The 17,262-nt window shown below is 39.1% G+C and overlaps 1 protein-coding gene across 10 annotated transcripts in view; it reads right to left on the minus strand.

The window, feature by feature from the left end:
• Positions 1 to 17,262, minus strand: part of MBD5 (methyl-CpG binding domain protein 5) — a 138,542-nt gene that overhangs the window by 56,682 nt on the left and 64,598 nt on the right. For 7 of the 10 annotated variants that reach the window (XM_062004943.1, XM_062004949.1, XM_062004948.1 and 4 more), the window contains 2 exons: positions 6,250 to 6,388; positions 1,968 to 2,160 (listed from right to left, as the gene is read on the minus strand). The gene's annotated coding sequence lies outside the window, so the exon portion shown is untranslated. Of the gene's footprint in view, positions 1 to 1,734; positions 1,860 to 1,967; positions 2,164 to 6,249; positions 6,389 to 17,262 lie in introns of all 10 variants that reach the window. The other 3 variants (XM_062004950.1, XM_062004946.1, XM_062004942.1) reach the window with 2 other exon arrangements.

The raw sequence follows: 17,262 nt of genomic DNA on the forward strand, positions 1-17,262 counted from the left end.
CAATGGAAACTCACAAGTTTCTGAAAAAGGGATTATCTTTAATGCCTTTTACTCAAGCAAAACATGAGAGCAGAAAGGAAGACATGTGGACCTGCTTCTGCAGGGGGGTTGGACCAGATGATCTCTAAAGGTCTCTTCCAACCCCTACCATTCTGTGATTCTATGAAGAGACCTTATGGGAAGAGAAGCTACAGAAGAGAAGATTTAGGGCAGATCTTACTGCTGTCTTCAACTAGCTAAGATGTGATTAAGGAGAAGATGGAGCCAGAATCTCCTCTATGTCCACAGTTAAAGGATGTGCAGCAGACACGTGTGCTACATGGAAAGTTCTCAACACATATTAGGAAGATTAAGACTCTGGGGGGGGATCTTCTCAGTCCATATGAATATCTGAAAGAAAGGTGCAAAGAAGACGGGGCCAGGCTCTTATCAGTAGTGTCCAGTAACAGGATGAGAAGTTAGAGGCACAGACAGAAATACAAGAGGCTCTTTCTGAACACCAGGAAACACTTTTTTACTGTGAGAGTGATGAAGCACTGGAATAGGTTGCCTGGAGAAGTGTCAGAGTGTCCATCTGTAGATACATCCAAAAACTGTCTGGACACGATCCTGGGCAGCCTGGTCTAGATAACCTTGGTTCACCAGGGGGGTCGGACTAGATGATCTCCAGAGGTCCCTTCCAACCTCAGCTGTTCTATTTGCCCTCCAGACATGCTTTCCAGCCAATTCCACTCCATGGTTACAGGATAATTCTATCCCATGACATCCACAGTTACTGGTTTTGCTAAACTTCAATGGGATACATTACACATTGCCTAGTAATACAAGTGTAAACGTCCTCTCATCCAATGCTGTGGAGAAAAGAATCCCTTCACCTATATAAAATCCTACCAAAGAAGATTGTTCTTCCTTTAGCTCTCCTTATTGAAAAGGACAGCTCTCTAAAAATCAGACATTCAAAATGAGTTGTGAACATCCAGTGTTCTCTGGGAACACTATACATGTCAGTTCAGAGGTGATCACACAGAACTCTGTATTTTCTCTTTGGAACAAAGTATTGAGGAAAATGAAAAAGCACCAGAATGTTTAAAACCCCCTTATTTTGATGCAGCAACTGTAGTACAGACACTCCACTGATTCATTAACATGTCCAAACAATCTATTGCAGATTAACGTAACTCTGTATAAAAATAAGAACATACACATTTCTTCAACTGGGCCATTTCAGATTAGGGATCTCTTCAGTCTTTTCTGGAGGGATTTAAAAAAGCTTTGGAGAAATCTTAAAGCTATGGAATTAGCCTGGTATTTATAGCTCAGTTTGCCAGCGTGTTCTTTGAGCTTCCTAGGACGTTCTTTTTCTCCATCTGCTGGTTGTTGACACAGTATAACCTTATATTTTGATTTTGAAAGTGTATAAGAGCATTTAGTTTTACATTTCACTGTAAAGTTCTGGCTTCATCTCAGGGCAAGGCAGCTGCACTTTGCTACTACACTATAATCTAGGTCAAGAATGGTGCTGCATATTTTCTGATACAGATAACTGGAGTTCTATTGTTTAATTACATCAAAATATATTACTACCAATTATGATTAATACAGCACATGAATCACACTGTCACCATTTAAACACTTGTGCTTCAGATGCTGCTTCAATCCAATCTGTTAAATCTAGGTCAAGAATGCTTTTTTCTTTGTTCCTTCATCAAAAAAGTCGATGTATAGGTGCATCACCTTGTGCAAAGACACCAATTGATACACTGTTGAGTTTCCCACTTCAGCACTATTTCATGTTGAGGATGTCTGCTGTTCTGTTTAGTTCTTTTCAACATTGGCTCAGTTCTTACGTATTAGATGACCTGAAATACATTTTGTAACAAACTCTACGACAACAGCATAAACCCATCACAATGAACCCAAAAGTTTCTCAGCTTAATAAATGCATCGATTTGCTTTTGAATACTTACCTACATTACTCCTCATGGTCTTGCTTCTCGTTATCTTGGGGATCTTTAGGCTTTTTACAATTCTTGGTGCACTTTCAGCTTTGCTTTAGATAAGTCTCCTGTTTAGATCTCGAGAATGGGCTATGTCCATTGAGGCTGGCTCCTTGTCTTACTACACCCCTCATCTGAGGAACTCTTGCACCCCAGGTTACATCTGCTGAGACAGTTGCATTAATTAAATTAAAAAATGAGCCAAATGTTTTTCTCTCACCTGTTTTGATCACTTTGTAGTGTGAACTGGAATAATAATATTTGCTTTTAAGGATGACTCTGGGATGGCTCTGACTGGAAATGATTAAAGAAAGGATACATTACGGTGCTCCAGTGTCCAGAAAAGTGAGTAGATTTCTATAAAGATGTGTATGTGGATTTTCACAGTGGAATTAGTATGCATACAGAAAAGGTCACTTCTTCAGACAACGTGAGTTGTACTGATGCATGCTAAAAACCTTCAACCATAAAGGCAAAAAAGCCTAGTCTACAATGAGTCATGATATTGCAAATGGCCTTGGTGGTGGTAAAACGTTCCACCAATACTGCTGATGAGCTATTAAATTCATCCTGGCACAGCTACACAGATAGTGGTGAACCCCTGGCTGAACCAGAACCTGAGTTATTCCGTAACATCTGCCTGTTGTTGAACCATTTCCCTCAGAATCACCTCCAAAATGCACCTGCAGTCCTCCACTGGCTCAGTGTTAGTCAGGCTTTGACTGTGCCAGTTTCCATTTCTCTGACACTGAAGAGAGTTACCAGTTTTTGCAGGACCCAGTCAATTAATTAGTTCTTTTAGAGCTGAAAGGGATTGGAGCTCACGAGGTTAACGGCATATCCAAAAGAATTAAAGCAGGCCTTTAAAACATTGCACCCGAAAGCCTGATGCTTCAGGAAGGGCACAGTTAGGGGCTAGAAATGGACAATTAACAAATGCAGAATTTTGGGGGGGTTTTACTTGTTCATAAAACAAATTAATCTCTGATTAAAATAGATGCCACATCAATGCTTTCTGAACCTTAGAAGCAGTCTAATGAATTTGTTCTGATTTACACATCACGTATCTGGAGTCTCTTTTACAGCCATTTGTTATCATAGCAAAGGTCTTGGTTGCTGTTAAAACCTTCTCTCCTAACAGAAAACCTGTTGATAGATAATGTGAACAGAAAATTTCAGATAAGCCAAGAGAACAAGGTACAAACACACAAGTCACATCAAGCACCTTGGCTGCAAATACCAAACTCGGTACCTACTATGATTATTAGAGCATCTTGGTCAAGTTTATAAGCAAAACCTTCTTGCTTTCTGGGGATGACCTGCTGTTTGGCTTTCATTGCCTTTATCAGTACAATTAATTTAACTGAGTTGTTGGTTGATTATCATATCCCCAATTTAAGAGCAAAATGGAGGCACAGCATTTTGTAAGAAGGAGTACCAGAGTCTTGGTTGTTTCAGGCTGACCCTTTCAGCCAACAGCTCTTGCATATGCAAGTTATTCACTTGCTAAAGTTCTTCCCAAGCAATATCTATTTGAAAAGGACATCCCTACAAAATTAAGTTTAGATTTTCTTAAAGACTGAGGCACCAGAGAGCTTCCATGCTTAAGCACTGTATGTTTAATACTTCTGAACATTACAGTGCTTCCTTGCTCTTAACATGGAACGTTTTCATGTATCTAGAATACTAACAAGGTAAATCAAAGTCCATAGATACTATTAAAATTAGTAAAATAAAATAGAATACAACATAAAAAAGCAACAAAATTAATATCATTGCTCTTAGTAAAGCCCCTTCCCTTTAGCTGAAAGTGTTAAGCAACTATGTTCAACAAACATAGTGAGTTCATAAATACAAGGAGTCATAGTGCTCTAAACACTGAATATATATGACTGGAAGAAAACCCCCTGCATTTTAGCAGATGAAAAATTGGTACATTCAACGTGCAGAGCTGCAGTAAAGGTTATTCACAACAGTCAGATATTTTGTGAAAGGAAAATGATACAAATCTCATGGAGATCGAGACAGGCTGAACTTCCTCCCATGAAGCACCCACAGGACTCTCAAGGCCAGGCTTTGACCAGTGGTCCTTAGCTACTACATTCAGCTTATCAAGACAATGAATGTCAACATTTCTAAACCTTAATATCTAACCATATAAATGATATAACTCCAACATTAACATTTCTGATGTTTCTACAGTTGAAGAAGAAATTCTTAACTTGTTTTTGTATGTAAGCTGCACAAAATATTTCAGAGAAGGAACATTTTTATGTAGGTTATTCATACAATTATAAATAAATAAGAACCCAGAGCTTCACCACACAGCTTATCTTTACAGTACCAAAACAAACAGGAAGATGATAAAACCTATCATTAAGGAATTTGCATACAAATATATTTTAGATCATATTTTCACTATAGATGTTACATTCTTCAGATAAAATTATTTATTACTGTTTAAACACATTGAAAGGTATTGATAAGAGACATTTTTATGAAGAGCTTCCCTTGAGCACATAATGCTAATCGCAGCAAACACTGTAAAACTAATTTACTGGAAACAATTTCAATAGATGGATGAAATAGCTCAAGAATGAAACCTAAGTCATACTAGGGCTTAAAATAACTAGGTCATGTGGACAGGACTAAAGATTGAAGTAGCATCAATAAAAGAAGCTTCTAATAAAAGCCTCGAGAAATCTACAGAAAAGCTTTATTACAATGAATTCAAATAAATAACCCCATTTTTAAGTTGCTGTGTCTAAATAAAATAATAACAACAAATGAATGAAAATTGTCCATCCTGAGCATGCAGAAATGGAAACCTGTGAGCAAAGATGTAATTAAGGTTTCTGCTGTAAAAATACGTATTACCTTGATACCAGTTACAAATTTACTAGCACCAAAATACTGGTGCCACAGGGGCAGGAGATCAGCTACAGAACACAGCTTTATAAATCCTAAGCATAGACCACTGGTGATAATCAGAAGGCTCCTATATAGTGAGCCAAGAGAATCTTTGTTGCTAACTCAATAGGCTTTGCATTGCTTTGCCTTTGGAGCAGCTTCCCCATCTTTCTTTTTGTGTATTAGGAACTATCAATTTTTGTGATAAGGAATTAACAACAAGTGTTTGTAACAAACATCCCCACTCCAAAGAACTGCTTTTTTCAATTAAACAATATGGACACTTGATATTGCAAAAAGCACTTCCACTCCTGAAGTCTGCCAGTGAAGGTAAGCAGGTGATTGTCAGACTGTCCCTGTTGTTAAACAGCACTGCACCATGCTGTGAAAGGGCCAGTTTATCATTCAGAGGTAAGTACAGAACTTACACAGTGCCTACAACGTGTTTATTTTTCAATTGCATACGTATCCAGAACAATAAATTTCCCAATGAGTTTTCAGCAAGTTGCACAAATCTAATGGGGAATGTATTTCTGGGGAAGAGACATCTGTTTCCTCAGTGCATGTGCTGTCTAGTTCTCTTTGTGAGCTTTCTATTTACATAACAAGTCTGTGCTAACAGATTAAAAAAATCCTGTCCCCATCTAATCTCTTAAGATACACACAATATTCTTACAACTATGGTATTTGATGTATCTAAAATTAAAGATACTCTACTTTTTATAAGAAAAAGTGAAAAATACAGGGAAAAAAATGATCTTCCAGTAAGAGAATCAATAACTTCTCAGTTGTGCGCCGTCACAAACGAGTAGAGAAAGAGAATGGCAGCCAGCCAGGTTTCTTTTTCCTTCAGGTAGGTTTTAGATATATTTATTCTAAACCAATCAACCTGATTATTGGCTGTTTTTCAGGTTATTCTTCCCATTTACCAGGTGGCACAGCTGAACAACATTCCTCCCTCCAAAAGAGTTAGGTCCAGATGAGAGCCATGGGCTCCATGCAAAAGCTTCGAGACCTGTTTACAAGGATCTGGTCTGATTTTGTCTGATTTTGCTTTCAAGAATTGCTACTTTTATTTTGTTAAGTGAAAAAAGCTGCATAAAGCCATATTTAGTAACTGTATTGTTTTCCATCATACTAAAAATAAACACAGTATCATTCATTTCTAGTGGTGGCCCTACATTACCATCTGACAAAGGACTGTAACACCAGTCTACTGAAAGCTCACCACTGTTTGCTGATACATCAAAGAAAACAAAAGCAGCAATTTTAAAACATGAAGTCACTGTGTTTACTATCCATCTACAAGTGACAGGGAGAGTGGCAAAGAGCATTCACCTACCTCAAATCAGGAAGACTGGCGGAGGCAAACCACCAGGTTCTGGTGGGTCTCTGAACTTTTGGAAAGAATTAGAGAAGTGCTGCTTTCTTCAAGTCTTTATGTTTCTTCACTCGTTTTGTTGTGATAAAGCCTCTTTTTCCTGCAATAAGATACATGTTGTACTAAAGATTGGCAGAGAGACAAGTTATCAATACCTGTGTTTCACGTAGGCTGCACGGCTTCTCTAACAGACTGTTCCACCGCACAAAAACCGTGGGCGCGTTCAGAAAAGCAAACACTGAACAAAACTGGTGAGTTTACCTAGGCACTCTCAGCAGTCTGTGAAGAAAGACAGAGTCCAAAGTGTGATTTAAAATAAATTAATCTAATCTGATCCTAAATACAGCTGTATTCTGAACTGTGCTCTAGAAGGGCCTCTCTCTTTCTTTATTGACCAAAACCACAAAACCAGAAGAACACCCTTCTATTTGAGAGTTGGGTCCAGCTCTGCCTATATCCTCCACTGCTTTACACTTCCACAGAACTTAAAGCTATAGAAATAGAGCCCACACAAGCTGGAGAATGATGAAAGGACTTTTTAATGAGATATTCTTGAGAAGATCAACCATAAAACTCCAGAGAACTAAAATAGTAAAAAATACGCCTAGTTTTGCTTATTTATATCTAATTCATACATAAACATCTCTCTAGACATACACTCACACACCTGCACATATAAATAACCACAAAAACCCCAAAGTAACTTAGAGACCATTGAAAGCAGACTTTAGTCTTGTAGGTATTTCCCCCCAAAACGCCTTGGAGATTCTTGCCTGAAACAAACACGGTTACAACTGATTTTGTGACTTGGACATATGATGGAGAATCGTTATCTCAGTCAGACCAGAGTCATGGATTTAATTTTATTCTTATAACCAGCATAAATGGTGAAAATACCTTTGCATGGTTACACTTGGACTAACTGCAGGGATCAGTGATTTTCAGGTTTCCCCAATGTAGAGCTAGAACCTGAATAAATCCTGGCTTAAAGCAGGGCTCTGCTAGCTCCTCAGCAGAAAGCTTGAAAACTATGGGGACTTGAGATTTTTCCTTACTTCTTCATGTTCCTGGAACTTAGGGCTGTTCTGGAGAAGGAAATCCCCACAGCATAGCCCCTTACTCATATCAGAGGGACCAACTCAAAGTCTGCTCAAAGGCTGCTCCTGCTCTGGGCCGGGTGCCGCGGTTCAGTGCTGCTCCCTCTCCTCTGCAGAGGCAAACGCTGATCAGATCAGGGAGCTGCTTTGTGTATTTCTGCTGGATTAGTCTTAACCTAGATCGGTTCCCTAATCTCTGTGGTTGGAGGAATGCTTGTGCTGGACTAGATGCTTAGGAAAGAAAGGCACGTGTATAGAAATGAGTAAGGAGAAGTGGAATGAGTAGCAGTGGATCTGGCTCATACCAGTCCTCAGTGCTTGGGGAAATTCACTATGTTTGCTCATTTATTTCATTTTAGAGTGCTGCAGCATTGAAAGCATCTTTTCATCTCCTGTTTTCATAGGAGGACCTCAGTATATTTGTTTAAATGAAAACAATATTTAGCTGTCTAGATACTCAAAATATATGATTCTAATTCTAAAATGTAACTGTTAGGATACAGAGCAGGTAAGCATGGCTAAAACAATCTGTTTTGAGCACCTGACTAAAGGCATCATAAAGCTGCTGGAAATCATAACCTTGAATCCTGATAAGAATTAACATCTATTACCTAGATATTTCCTAGACACGGTATCTGGAGAAAATGCTATTAAAGCACAACAGATGACAAAAGAAAACAAGAAGCAATTATCCCAGCTTTCAAGACTACCTTTGCATGAACATATGGCCTTTTCCAAGTGTCCTGTTCTTTTGTATGACAAGGAGTTGGCCACATTAATACAACTCCAAAAATGCATTTTAGCTGCCTAACAACACAATCTACCAAGGGAAAAACGTGAAAGCTAAAATAAATACAACAGGAATGGGCAGGTATTTCAGCTCATTTTGACATTAGCTGTAAGGCCAGCATCCCAACACATTTGTTTTACCTGTGTGCTATACAGCTATAAGGCTAACATGCAAACATTTTTTGCAGCCTTGGCAATGTTGGCTGTTAACTTTGAACAGAGAAGCTGTAAGAAGGGATACTATCTCCTTTATATTTTTGTCTCCAGTTGCAAGGGGAAAAAAAGAAATGGAGTTTTAATTTGCAAGAGGAGAAAATCAGAGACATCAATTTAGTCAATAGCCTCAATCCTATGAATCCTGCATATCTAATACTTTCATAAAGAAAGTGACAAGTACTAATAGTATCTCTTACAACCACGAGAAGACTTTGATTTTATACAAAGCCTTGATTTTGACAGGAGAGGTGCATGCTGCTATTCAGCACCAGCACACAGGCAATCTTCACCTGGCAATTTAAAAACAGAAAGAAAACAATCAAATTGACAAATAGATCAGTTTCTGAGTACGGAGAAAATCACTCCCCTGTAGAACCCTGGGTAATAAAGAGGCAAGCCCAGCGCAGGCCCACGTAGCAGAGCACTCGTCTTACCTAACTGCTGGTTGCTATGGCAAGCATTTGCCTGTATTTCCTACATTAAACAGTAATATGTTTTCTGCATCCTTGTTCCTGATATTTTGATGGAAGTTAATACTCGAGATTTGGACCTGTAAGGTATGGAAGCTAAAGGTTGTCTCGAAGGACCTTGCATTCCAATTTGGTTTAGTGAAATCAGAATTAGGAATTAATCAATCATTTAAAAATGATTTTCATTCACCTGCAACACAGCATTTTAAAAACTTGCCATTTATTTCCATTAGCTACTTTGCATACCTGTTGTACATGCCTTTCTATTTCCTAGTTCACAATGGAAATGTAATCTACTTTTCTCCTTCACTGATCTTTAATTTAATACAGAGATAACTGTGAAACTGATGAGAACTGAGGTGATAAACAAGTCATTTTAGTTCTGTGCAATACCAATTTGTCTTTTCCCTTCCTTTTTTTTTCATAAACAAATGTTGTTAGAGGTACAAAGAATGAATTAGTAGAAAAAGATATTTAGTCATTACTAGTGTAAACTAACAAGTAACTGAAGTTATGTAGTTGTCTCTACCTGAAGCACAGCGGTATCCCAAGAGGTGTGCAAGAGCCACCCATGAGGACAAGAGCCACTCTAATGAGAAGAGGACCAAGGGGAACCCACTTTCTTCCTGATTTCTATGGCTAACACAAAACATACAGAATAGAAATAACCCAAAGTGAACATGTTTCAGAGAATAACCTCAACAGGAGAGAGAAACAATGCTCTTGCTACTCTAGGGGCCCACGCTGGACCAACTACACACCAGCTGCCAGCCACTGAAGGAAGATCCATGACAATATTGATTAAAAATCCCTACTTATTAAAAAAAATAATCTTTTTATTTTGATAAGAATGTTGTTTCCACCATGAACAAATGCACATAGACTCCTTTTTCACTCCACAGCTGAAAAGAAAGTGTACATGGCTCCATTTATCTGTTGCCTCATATTGGAAACTCTACAAAGACACTTTGACAGCGAGGTCAGTACTCCTGGATGATGACTTTTAACCTCTCCTGTGCTTTGTAACACATATCACTTGAAGAAACTGAGTCTCAAAAGCATATTTACCAATTGCCTAAAGGCCAGTAACACCTTATGTGCATTTGATTTACAGTAATGCACACCCTTCTTGTAATGCTTGCTAGGACACGCCAACGTTGCCCTGAAGACGGCTGAACCCGCCTCTCCTCCTGCCCAGCTTTCCTGCTGCCCCTCCAGCTGCTTGTGTGCTTCCACACCATGCTGCATCTCTTCTCTCACAGACAAGGCCTAACTGAGCCCACTAGTGATGATTCAGATTATGTAAAAAGATTTATGTTGACACCAAGACTGTAAGCTTTTGTATTCCTCTAAGAACGTGGTGTAAGCAGCTGAGGCACTGTATAAATACTTGAATAAATATACTGACAGCAGTAGGAGGAGAAGAAAAGAATACCTGGACTTTAAGATTAATCTCTTACCCAAAGCCTCAGACTCACAAAGAAAGAAGAAATTTAATGCAGTAAGCATGCTAACAGTTTATATTTTTGCCTCATGATACTTTATCATCACATAATAAAGTGTCTTCTTTTAGACATGAAATGATGCCATTGTTTGGAATTAAATCCTCCAAAAAGAAAACAACATAAACTCTTCTAAACTATGTTACTTCTTATTTAAAAATTCTTGGCACAACTCTCTGTAACTGGCAAATCTTGATTATTTTCAACTTTCGTGCAGGCCAAATACAACAGGAGAAGGACTCGATGCTGAGCATCCAGCACAGGCTCTTTGCATCACTTTTCTTCTGGTCTGGATTCAGACTGCAACCAACGTTGGTGGCAGAGAAAGCTGTTTTCTCCTAAATCTGAAATATTTACCTTATCCATCTGAAGCTTACATAGAAGTGAATCACCTCACTCAGGTACAAGAACACCACCATGTATAAACAGGTGTTTTTGTTGCTGCTGCTGCTCAGATATGAGATAATTGGAAACCCTTAAGGAAGCTAAAAGGAGGAAAAAAAAAGTTGTTGGTTCACAATCCTCTCATCACTAACCTTTTTGAAGAGGAACTACCTTAAGGAAGGTCAGGGAATAGCCTGCAGAGCCAATGACTTTGACATGTTGAATGCTACTCTGCTTCCTTAGTGATGTGACCAGCTTCATCACCGCTGCACTCACACTTCTCATGTTATTTGCTGTTATCATCCCTCTATGGTTAGAGGGTGTTAATCTCCCAGTAAAATGATAACTGAGTCATCATACACAGAGATTTCATTACCTAACATCTCTTCAGCACCTTATGAGGTGCTAAATGCCGTTGTACTACAGAATAGCCTGGCCAATGTGTACTACAGCAAGTGGCCTGCCTGAAACTGGAAAGGCTGAAAAAGTTCACGATACATTTCCATAGCAAAGGAATTCCATTTCACTCCCCAGCACATACCATGCTGCCTGCTGAAGGCCACTGCCTTCACCATCGAAGAATATTCATCATTGGGTTTCCTCTAAGCAGTTCTTTCACACTGACTTTGCTACTAATTAGTACTACTAATTGTCCAATTCATTCATGAAGTATCAGGATGGTATTTTAATAATCCCCTGACAGAGGACTCCTAAAGCAGAATTCAGTTTCTGGAATCCTAATTCTCTTCTTGCTAAGGTTAATAGATGGTTTCCCACTGAGTTTAATATAATTCACATTGGATCACTACTGGGTCTATATTTATACAAAATGCCCTACTATTTGATCATTTAAAAATATCCATCTTATTCATTCATAGATGGAGATCAAAATTCCCTGAAAGTTTAGCCTAGGATGGAATGATTTCTCAGAAAGCTTTGACAGGCTTTATGAAGCCTGTTTTTAAGGCATTCCTAAGTACCATGCTACTAAACCACCAAACATTCCGATCATTTTTAGAAATACTTATCACCTGCTGCAAGTAGCATTAAGACTGAAGAGACATGTGAAACAATACTAAGCTGCTTTAATGACAAACATCTCAAATGGCATCAATGGAAAAAGAAAGTACTCCCCCTCTTAAAGGCTTAAAAACTCACTTTGTTGCAAGGTTTTCTAATGCCTTGTGAGTTAGTGAAAAGGCCAGAGGATGATAAAAATGCCTCAGACAGTATTTAATATATAAACACACCTAAGACCTCATGATGTCTTCATGTATTTACTAATTTGGAAGCTTCTGGTGATGTTGGATGATCACTGATACACACACCATGTGTTGTTCTGGCCACTGCTGTGATGATAAAAATAATTATCCTTGCTGTAAAATTTGACAGGACAAAATTTTCTCTGAAATCAGATTTGGAACATCAATTCCTACTAAAATCTCAACTCGTTAGTGCCTATATAAGCTTTTACAGAAATATACAATATACACATTATCTAATTATAGGGGTTTTTTTAAGACTGAGTCCAATAATGAAATAAAATGGCTCAGAAAGCCACTATTGGACTCAGAAACTCTTCCTTAGTAAGTCTTTTCCTAAACATGGTAACATATCTGTCTCTGATACCAGTTGAACTCACTCTCACTTGCTACTCATTCTCTGGATATGAGTCTCCATTTCTTTAGTAACTGACTGTGGAATCTCACCAGGGCAAAACTTGTCCCAGTGTATTTCCTTGGCTATCATACCTTGTTTAGAGAAGTGGAATGAGGAAAGCATACACATTCCTCAAGGGAGGCTGCTGCTGCAGATATTTGAGCTAACTTGAGAGAGCTGCAGCTGGCAGAGAACGTCACTGATGGGTATGGGCACAGTCTAGTTTAAGCAAGTGATGGATATGGATGCATTGCCAGTCACTTAAGACTTCTTCAGTTAAAAACAGACAAATACCTAAGCCAGTAGCTTGTTCATGTACACCAAGGATGAGGACAGTTCCCCTAACCCACACCTGTTCCCTGCTTCTTTCAAGGCTGGCACGAAGGAGCTGTCCTCCTCAGAAGCAGGCTGGACCTCAGCTGGTGGCCAGAAGCACACTCATCTCCCCATCAATATAAAGAATCCCCTCCCTAAAGGTAAGACTTCAGCCCCACTAGAGTCTGTCTAAGCGAACGACCAGGCAATGGTCTCACTGGCAGGCTTTAACTCGGGTCACTGGTTGGATTTCCCGACATCACAAAAACCAGCATAACCAACTCAAACCTATTTCCTAAAGCAGGATGTCATCCCATGGCATCCATCGAGCTGTGAGGCTTAAAGTGCCACTGTAAGAGTTTTAGGGAGGTAGCAGGTAGGGCTGCCTGGGATCTTGGATGTGAGTGGCCTTTTGTGCCACCCTAGGCCACCCTCACTTTTGGTCAGGCTCTCTCATTGCACTGCTTTGCAAATGGAAAAAACCAATAAATCAAATTGCAGCATTAGCCACAGCTGACACAGACAAAGCATTACATTAAACATCTCCTACAGCAAGTTGATCATAACAGTCATATGATAGCAGTAAGTTAATTAGATTCTGATACTTAGTTCAATATTCCAACAAAGACACTCAAGCGTGTACTCAACATTTGAAATACTGGAAGAGTTGGTGTAAAGCTACCAGGGAAGCAAAAAGAACCTTTGCAACACAGTTCTTAATCACAGGGAAAATAAGAGTAATTGCCAGAAAATCACATCAAGGGCTGCTGGTATCTTTACACTCAAAACCAGCTCTGGGACTGGTTTTTCATTTCTTTACAATTTGCAGGTCACTGCCAACAAAAAGTTTCATATCTTCCAAATCCTATTTTATTTGTACTTTGCAATACAGAATTATGCAGGCTGAAGAATAACGAGTGGACAGTGGCATGGAACTGGTTTATTGGCCTGGTTTGCATATTTTATTATGTAAAACAGAAGTGGCAATTTTTATTTGATAAAATGTCATGTTGGTTTTACTCTGAGCAATTTGCCAACAGCAAAGAACAAGGCAAGATCCCAAGCTAAAAGTCAAAGCTGCCAAGGTATGAGAGTGTCAGCTAGTCAACTGCAAATGGAAAACCAGAGGAAGCAAGTATCAGCATCAGAAACTTACTAGCCCTTTGGTTTATTGAGATAACCAAATAGCTTCTGGGAGAGAAGGGTGAAAACAAAACTAGAAAGAATTGCCTTGGTACCCTCTCCCCTGAAAACACACTCACCCCCTCAACACTTCCACAAACCCAGATGCAGTTTCTTCTCTCAGGTCTGCTCTATAAGCATTATCAGACAAGAAAATGAGGGGACAGTAAAAACAAGCATAGGTAAAGCACAGATTTTTAAAGTTAAGTACAAAAATATATAAGGATGGATTAAAGACAGAAAGCTACTGCAACAGCAACAAAGAAATCACAGATTTAACACTTTTCTTTAAGCTTGTTACAAAATCTACAACATAAATCTAAACCAGAAAGTCCATTAGGTTTCTTCTAAAATGTTTTTGGGAAGCAACTCAATGAATGTCTGTATTAATGCTGTCACACTGAGACCAAGAAAAGTGTTTCATGCATTACAGCAGCTAATAAATGAATTTTCTAGTTACACCTTCTCACATCAGCAGGGCACACAGACAAAAAGGATCCAAGAACAAGACTTTTAATGATGGTCAACAGACAACTTAGTTACACTGAAGTTTGGTTGTTTTAGTAAGATTTTATGCAAAACTTTCTCTACCACCAAAAAACACTTTCAAGCCACAGAAACATCTAACAAACAATGCAAAAGACTTCCAATTAAGGCCTCTGGTCATTAACAAGAAGTTAAACACTTTTAATTGCTTTGCAATTTATCTTCATTTAATAATTGAAAAATGTAAGTGCATAGAATCACAGAATGGTTTCAGCTGGAAGAGACCTTTAAAGCTCATCCAGCCCACTCTTTGTCCCAGCCCTATCAACCACTAGACCAATTGCCTAAGTGCAACATCCACCCGTCTCTTAAACCCCTCCAGGGATGGTGTGTAGTTTTACAATTCAGTATACATCTAAGAAGAGTGAACTACATTGTCAACTGGTTTAATTTCATGACTGGATTTTTTCTTTCATCACAGAACCCACAATCCAAGTGTCTCAGGTCCTTCATTCTTACCATAGTTTTACAGTACCTGCGTTTAGGCTCAACGTAAGAGAAAGTTTCTGGCCCCTGAAGCTTGTGTTTCCTCTTCTGTACTTGTAAACTTCTCTAATTCAAAGGTATGGTGGAGTTAATGGGAGCTTCCAGATGACAGAACTCATTTCCCATTCAAGGAAAAAAACTTTAAATTCCTACTGAATTCTGCTAGATTGAAACTGATGGGACAATCAGATCCCCTGGCAACTACAAATCTGTCTAGATAAAAAGATTTCTACTCAAACCCAGCGCTGAGATACCAACAGTGACATAAAGCCTCATCTTAATGCAAATTTACTTTAAACTTGACAGCTCTAAGAGCACAATTCCCAACTTTTTGGAAGCAGTGCTCAGTAGCCTCAGTCTGATGTGTACTAATATACCAGCTATTTCGACTGACTGATCTGGCAACGTCCTGCACCCAAAGCCTTGTGGGGAGCAGAGTGGTGAGACAGCAGAGTATGGCAGCTGGAACTGAAGCCATCTGAGGCTGTGTCCTCATCAGAGACTACAGATACCTGGACAGGTACTTCACATAGAAACTTCTTCCTTGCCTTACACCACATGCAAGCGGATGCTCCACGGGACACCCTCCCCTGGGTTTCCATATTTTTGAGCTCTAGCTGCTAAAAACTGATCTAAAGAAAGCAGGTGCACGCCTGGCTTGAACTACCAGAATGGTTCTGTCACCCTGAAAAACTACTCGTGGCTGAAAGTAATTGCACACACAAAGACCTTGATTAGAGTTGAAATATATCTCCCAGGGCATGGCAGTATGTAGCTATGCCAATGGAGACATTTTTGGTCTGCTTTTTTGAACATGTGAACGTGGAAACGCTTGACAAACACCTCAACAAAAGCTGGGACCTAAAACAACCATGTGAAATTCTACTGTCACCCTCACTTTGGATTAACAAGATGATCAACAAGTGTGATGACAGGACCTTCACTTGAGGAACTAAAGATGTGCAGTCTCGTCTTAGCGTCAGAGGATGTCAACAAAACACCGTTGTACATGAAGGCACAACAAGAAGTTATATGTAAAAAGGCAACATGCACTAATGCTTTAGGAAATACCTATTTTAGCTACTGTTCAACTTCAGAGGACAGATGGACATCAACCTCACGTGGCTACTTCAACACCCCAATCACTACTGATGGGGTTTTAAACAGTTGAGAGTTTTCTGCTCTATGGCACCATCCAAAGCTTCTATTAGCCTCATAATATAGTAAATGTATAAATGTTATAGAATAGCCAAGCCACAAACCATCAGCATTACTACCAAAGCTGTAATGCTGTAAAAGTTCACACAGCTTATCCCACTCAGTTACTTAGTGATTTTGAAGTAAAGCCCCAGACAGTCAACACAAACCAGGTAGAGTCTTCTGAATTAATTATTTCTTGAAGTATAAACATGTCCTCTGCTTAACTATCAACAATAAGAATCTACTCATGCAGCTAGATCCTCATCTTGTGTACCAGGGCTTCACTACAATGCAGCATAAATTTACTCAAGGTAAGAATTTATCTCAAACTATACACAAAGCTGTAGTAAATGGAAACAGTCAAGTCATTTGTAACTGCTGTAGGTCACCCAACTAAGCACCCTATAGTAAATATGGGAGGGTAAAAGAAGTTTGTACTTTGGCACCTTCCAAGTATTTTGGGCAGCAGATAAAAATGATCAGTTTAAAATAAGGATTTTCTTTAAGCAGGCATTTGGTTTATTGCTCCAAAGAAACTTTAAACACAGAAAATATTCATCTGCCTAGAAAGAACACTGTACTCTAGCATTGCTTGTATTACCATCACATGTACCAAAGCATTGTATGTCAGTGTTTCTTCCCATTGGATGTAACCAAGTCACTTTGTAGCAGAGTTAATCTGACAGCACCAACTACCCTTCCTGCTTTATCAATGTTGTTCATTGTCTTAGTCCAAATGCAAATCCCACAGCAAACTCTACATTTGTTGCACTTGTACACTGAATGGTAGCCTGGGCCTTCACCACACAGGTCACATAGCTGAAAACACGAGATGTATGCACAAGTATTAAAGAGAACAAGTCTGCTGAAGGGCTTCACTGGTCTTCAAAAATTCTTCTCTGTCAAACCCCAGGTCCTGAACTTGACTAACTGCAGGCTATTTAGCATCCCTGTATAAATTTTGCCAACCTGTTTGATAGAAATGCATCTCTGTCGCTTGCTTTCAGATGCCATTTATGAGAAGGCCAACACATAAAACCAATAAAAAGGAACAGAAGCTTATTTCAATCCCTGCTTTCACATTTTTGTGCCATCAGCAGTAGAAGGCAACCTGGAGACTACCATGTA

Source organism: Colius striatus, chromosome 11 (assembly GCF_028858725.1).
Source record: "Colius striatus isolate bColStr4 chromosome 11, bColStr4.1.hap1, whole genome shotgun sequence".
In the NCBI taxonomy this organism is placed as follows: Eukaryota; Metazoa; Chordata; class Aves; order Coliiformes; family Coliidae; genus Colius; species Colius striatus.